General features: G+C 36.2%; 1 protein-coding gene across 1 annotated transcript in view; it reads left to right on the top strand.

The window, feature by feature from the left end:
- The window catches only part of LOC102870723 (cell surface glycoprotein CD200 receptor 1-like), a 67,893-nt gene that overhangs the window by 48,666 nt on the left and 12,804 nt on the right, over nucleotides 1-6,423 (top strand). The window lies entirely within an intron of this gene.

Here is a 6,423-nt window from a genome sequence, read left to right as displayed (position 1 = left end):
GTCATGAGAGACTCTGAAAATTGCACTGAAATGCAAAGAAGCCAAAGCACAAAGAAAAATTCAAGATACTAAAGAGTTGAATAGAAGATTTCAAAAGGCAGTACGGGATGACAAAGTAAAATATTACAATGAAATGTGCAAGGAGTTGGAGTCAGAAAAATCAAAAGGGCCGAACTTGCTCAGCATTTCTTATGCTCAAGGAACTGAAGAACAAATTCAAACCTCAAGTTGCTACAATCAAGGATGCTTTAGGCAGAATATTAAATGATCCAGGAAGGATGGAAAGAATATACTGAGTCACTGTGTTGAAAGGAATTGGCAGACACAGAAGAATTTCATGAAACAACATATGAGCAAGAGTTTATGGTGATGAGGGAAGAAGTTCAGGCTGCTTTGAAGGAATTGGCAAAAAATAAGGCCCCAGGAATAGATGGTATACCAATTGACATATTTCAGATAACCTATGGTACCCAGGACGTGCTCATCAAGTTGTGCCAAGAGATCTGCAGAACAATCACTTGGCCAACTGACTGGAAAAGATCTATATTTGTTCCCATTCCAAAGAAGGGTGACCCAACAAAATGTAGAAACTATGGAACAGTATCATTGGTTTCACATGTAAGCAAGATTCTACAGAAGATTATCCAAAAAATGACTGGAACAGCACATCAGTAGAGAACTGCCAGAAGTCCAAACTGGGTAGAAGGGGTCGTGGTACTAGGGATATTGTAGCTGATGTTAGATGGATCTTAGCTGAAAGTAGGGAATACCAGAGGAATGTCTACCTGTGTTTCATTGATTATGCAAAAGCTTTTGACTTTGTAGATCATAACAAACTGTGGCTGACTCTGAGAAGAATAGGAATCCCAGAACACTTGATTGTGCTAATGAGAAAGTTATACCTGGACCAAGAGGCAATCGGTCAGAATAGAGCAAGGAAACACTGCATGCTTCAAAGTTGGGAAGGGGGTACAGGGATGTGTCCTGTCTCCATACCTTTTCAACCTGTATGCAGAACAGACTATCCGGGAGGCTGGGCTCTATAAGGAGACATGTGGGGTCAAGATTGGTGGAAGATCTATCAACAATTTGAGTTATGCAGATGACACAACCCTGCCTAAGTATATATTGGTTTTTTTTTTTTTTTTTATGGAACGCTTCACGAATTTGCGTGTCATCCTTGCGCAGGGGCCATGCTAATCTCTATATCGTTCCAATTTTAGTATATGTGCTGCCGAAGCGAGCACAAGTATATATTGTTTTTAAATAGTTCTTAACTTCACCTGTTCCAATACAGTGTTCATTATTTATCCACTCTTAGTTTTCCTCTCAACACCCATTTCAATCCTTTTTTATAAAAGCAGTGTTATGCAGTATTTATCCTTTTGTGACTCAGATATTTTATTCAGCATAATGTCCTCGGGGTTCACCTAAGTTGTGTAATATCTTTTTATTTCCTTATTTTTCAGTGCTGCATAGTATTCTATCATGTGGTTATACCTTGGTTTTTCCTATCCATTCATTTGTTGATGGGCACTTGGGTTACTTCCATCTCTTTGCTATTGTGAATTATCCAATAATAAACATGAGTGTGTGTATACATCTATTTGGGTTGTGGCTCTGGTTTCTTTAGGGCATATTCCTAGTAGTAGAATTGGTAAGTCAAGTCGTATTTCCTTTTCCAAATTTCTGAGAAAGCGCCATACAGCCTTCCATTGAAGTTACACCATTTTACACTCCACCAACTATGAATAAGGGCTCCAATCTCTCCATAAGCTCTCCAGCACTTTTCGTTTGCTGCTATGTTGAAATTTGCTATTGTTACTGGAATGGAATGAAATGAAATCTCATAGTTGTTTTGATCTGCATCTCTCTGATAGGTTGGAATTTTGAACATTTCTTCATGTGTTTGTTCGCCATCTGACTTTTTTCTTTGATAAAGTTCCTATTCATATCCTGTGCCTATTTTGTGATTGGATTATTTACCTTTTCCTTGTTGATGTGTTAAAATATTCTATAAATTTTTGGTATGAGTCCCTTGTCAGATATGCCATTATGAAATATTCTTTCCCAGTGTGTGGCTTTCCTTTTTACCCTTTCTATCCAAGAAGAAGTTTTTTGATGTTCATAGAATGGTCCGATTGGCAGCATCATGAGGGATAGTGAAGAGATTGAGATTGTTAACAGGTTTATTTTGCATGGCTCCACAATCAACACTTTTGGCATTAGCAGCCAGCATATTAAAAGGCGAATTGCTTTGGAAAAGTTGTCTGTTGGAGACTTTTCTGAAGTATTGAAGAGCAGCGGTGTTGGTCTGGAGACTAAGGGTGTACCTACCTGAGCCAGGCCATAGTCTTTGCAATTAATAGTTATACATCAGAAAGCTGGAAAATCACTAAGGATGATATAAGGAGAATTGATGCTTTGAGCTGTGGTGCTGGAGAAGAGTATTGAATATATCATGGACTGCTAATAGAATAAACAGGTTCTACCTAGAGAGCTTAAAACCAGGCTGCTCCTTGGAGGCAAGGATTCTCAGGCTTTGTCTGACATACTTTGGGCATAATGCAATGAGTGACCCATCCTTAGAGAGGGTCATTATGCTTGGGAGAGTGGAGTGACAGTGCAAGAAAGGAAGACCCTCAATGAAGTAGATTGATTCAGTGAATGGGGTAATGAGGCTAGGTGTGTCATAGAAAATAAGGTTGTCACAGGATAGAGCAGGGTTCAGAGTTGTACACAGGGTTCCTATGAGACACAAGTGACTAATTGGTACATAAAAACAACAACTGTCTATGAGCATGTTATATTCTTTCATTTCTCCCAGTCTCTTTTTGTTTCTTACAGCAATGTATTGTCATTTTCTTTGAATAGTTCTTTAATGTTTCTGTTTTGATTTACTCCAAAGTATTTAATCTTGTGGTTTGCTATTGTGATGGGTATTGTTTTGCTTAGCTTCAGTTCTGTATTCTCTTTGTCACTGTAGAGAAATCCAATTGATTTTTGTATGTTGATCTTTTATCCTGCCACTTTGCTGAATTGGTCAACTATGTCTGGTAGTTTTCTCACTGGATCTTTAAGGTTTTCTAATTATACTATCATAACATCTGCATATGGAGATAATTTTACCTCCTCTTTGCCAATTTGGATATGTCTTATTTTCTTCTCTTATTGCTATTGATAAGACTTCCAATACAATATTGAATACCAGAGGTGATAATGAGCATCCTTTCCTAGTTCTTTTACTTACAGGGAATGCCTTTAATCTCTTTCCATTGAAAATAATGATGGCTCTTGATTTTGCATATGTTAGAGACCTCTACAGAGTGCTGAAAAGCAACGATGTCAGTCTAGAGACTGAGGTGTGCATAATCCAGGCCATGGTCTTTGCAATTACTTGTTATGCTTCAGGGAGTTGGACAATGACTGAATGACAGAAGAAGAATTGATGCCTTCAAACTGTGGTGCTAGAGAAGACTCTTGAACATACCAGGGACTGCCAAGAAAACAAATATGTCTTTCTTGGAGAGGGTGAAACCAATTTTCTCTTTGGAGGCTAGGATTTTGAAGCTCTCTTTCACATACTTTTGGGCACGTGGCCAGAAAAGATTGGTCCTTTGAGAAGGACTTCATAATTGGAAGGATGGAGGGACAACACAGGAAAGGTAGACCCCAGATGAGACAGATTGATACAGTGACTGGGGCAATCAGGGTTGGTGTGTCAGAACTAGTGAGACTGGCTCAGGACATGGCATGGTCCAGAGCTTCTGTACATAGGGTCACTATGGGTTGCAGGTGACTCGACTGCTTATAACAACAACTGTGTTGTTACAACTAATTTTCCTCTATTCCAATTTTGTTGAGTGGTATAATAAGGAAAGGGTGTTGTATTTTTTCAAAAGCTGTTTCTAAATCAATTGATAAGACCATGTGGTTCTTGTTCTTTACTTTGTTAATGTGATGAATTACACTAGTTGTTTCTCTTATGTTGAACCATCCTAGCATACCTGCTATGAATCCCACTTGGTCATGGTGAATGTTGTTTTTTTTTTTTTTATGTGCTGTTGGAGTCTATTGGCAAGGATTTTATAAAGGATTTCTGCATCTATGTTCATGGGAGATATTGGCCTATAGTTTTGTATTTTGGTGGTGTCTTTCCCTGGCTTTGGTGGGAGAATTCCATGTTTTTCTATTTTCTGAAATACTTCTTGTAGAGTTAGTGACATTTCTTCTCTGAATGCTTGATAAAATTCACTAGTAAACCCATCTGGTCCAGGGCTTTTTTGTTGTTGTTGTTGCTTTTGGAAGTTGTTTCTTTACCTGTGCAATGTCTTCTTTTTTAATGGATCAACCTGAACACAGGTGTTCTACTTTAGCCTGTGTCAGTTTAAGTAGTTTGTGAGTTTCTAAGTATTTGTCCATTTCCTCAAGATTTTCATATTTGTTTATCATAATATACCATTGTTAACCTTTTTCTTTTAGTTGATTCTGTTGTGATATTGCCCCTTTCATCTCTTATTCAGATTACTTTTGTATTTTTCTTTTTCTTTGTTAGGTTTTCTAGCCATTTGTCAATTTTATTGATCCTTACGAAGAACTACTGCTGGTCTTGTTGAGGATTTCAATTGTTTTTCTGGTTTTTTAAATTTATTTCCGACTAATTTTTTTAATTTTATGTTTTTAAGGGTATCAGGTTTTCTTGGTGTTCTTTTTTTACTTGTTGGAAATGTCAGATTAAAGAATCAATTGTAATTTTTTTCTTCCCTTGTAATGTGTTTGCTTATTTCTAGAAATTGACTTCTCATTACTGCTTTAGATAAGTTGTGTTTTCATTGTCATTTGTTTCAGGAAACTTTTTAATTTCATTTTTTATTTTTTCAATTACCCACTCACATTCAAGCAGGGTGTTGTCTAGCTTCCAAATGTGCGGGTTGTTTTTTTTTTCCTTTATCCTCTTGTTAGTAATTTCTACTTTTGTAGCCTTGTGGTCTGAAGAGTTGCTTTGTATTATTTCTATGTTTTTTAATTAATTGATGCTTGTTTTGTGACCTCAGATATAATAGATTTTGGAGAATGTTCCATGCACATTTGCAAAGAAGTTATACTGTACTTTTTTGGTATGCCTTATCCTGTATATATCTGTGAGATTGAGTTGGCTGGTTGTGTGATTTAGTTCTTCAGCATCTTTGTTTAATTTCTTTCTGGTAGTTTTATCTTTTCTTGAGAGCAGCATATTACAGTCTCCTACTGCTATTGTGGTATTGTTTATTTCTTTTTTCAGTTGCTTGGTATAGTTTGTAGCTCAATCATTAGATACATAGATATATACTGTGGTTATGTCCTCTTGTTCTATTGATCTTTTAAGCATTATATAGTGACCTTTCTTATCCTTTGTGATGGTTTTTATACTGAAGTCTATTTTATCAGAGATTAATATCACTACTACCATTTTTTTCTGGTTGCCATTTGCTTGGTATATTTTTTTCTACCCTTTTCTTTTTAGTGTTCTTTATCTTCACTTTTCAGTGAATGGTTCAGTGATGGGTTTTTTATCTTTTTTTTTCTTTTCTTTTTTTTATCCATTCTGCTACTCTTTTCTCCTCACTGGTGCATTTAAATCATTCACATTCAATATAATTACTGAGAGACAAAATTTTATTTCTACCATATTGTTGAGTTCTTTTTTGTGTGGTTGCTATTTAGTCAATTCCTGCTTTCTGTGGCATCTCTGTAAGAAGAACTTCCCTCAGTGTTTTCTGCAATGCTGGTCTTGTTTTTACAAACTCTCTTTCATTTTACTGCTAAATGTGATAAACATATTTTGCTGGGTATATAGTATCCTTGATTGATACTTATATTCTTTGAGAGTTTCATATATATGCCATTCCACTTTCCTCTTGCTCACATGGTTTCTGCTGAGAAATCCACACTTAATCTTATTTGCTCTTCATTATAGGTTATTCTTTGTTACTCCCTAACTGCTTTCAGAATTCTCTCCTTATCTTTGATTCTGGCAAATTTGATTGTGTTATACTTTGGTGTTTCTCTTTTGGGGTCTATTCTATATGCAGTTCACTCAGTTTCTTGTATATATATTCTTTGACTCTTAATTATGCCTGGAAAATGTTCTTCTAGTTAATTCCTTCACAACTTTCTTGGTGCATTTACTTGCTTCTTCATGTTCTAGGATTCCTGTTATGCACATGTTATTCCTCTTGATGGTATCCCACATTATTCTTAGGCTTTCTTTCCCCCTTTTTTATTCTACTTTTTAAAAAATTATTATTAAATTTTATTAGTTTTAATGAACATTTACAGAGATTTTGGGTTCTCATTCATTCATTGTTGCACTGTTTTCTTTACCCTCCTCCCCAGTTCGTTCTTCTTCCCCCCTCCCCCCCGAATGTCTGTTTTCATTGTCCA

The sequence above is a fragment of the Elephantulus edwardii genome, unplaced genomic scaffold (assembly GCF_000299155.1).
Source record: "Elephantulus edwardii isolate Elephantulus edwardi_28Jun2011 unplaced genomic scaffold, EleEdw1.0 scaffold00165, whole genome shotgun sequence".
Taxonomy (NCBI): domain Eukaryota; kingdom Metazoa; phylum Chordata; class Mammalia; order Macroscelidea; family Macroscelididae; genus Elephantulus; species Elephantulus edwardii.
Note: the sequence above shows the minus strand (reverse complement) of the source record. Positions and strands in the feature narration are given on the sequence as shown.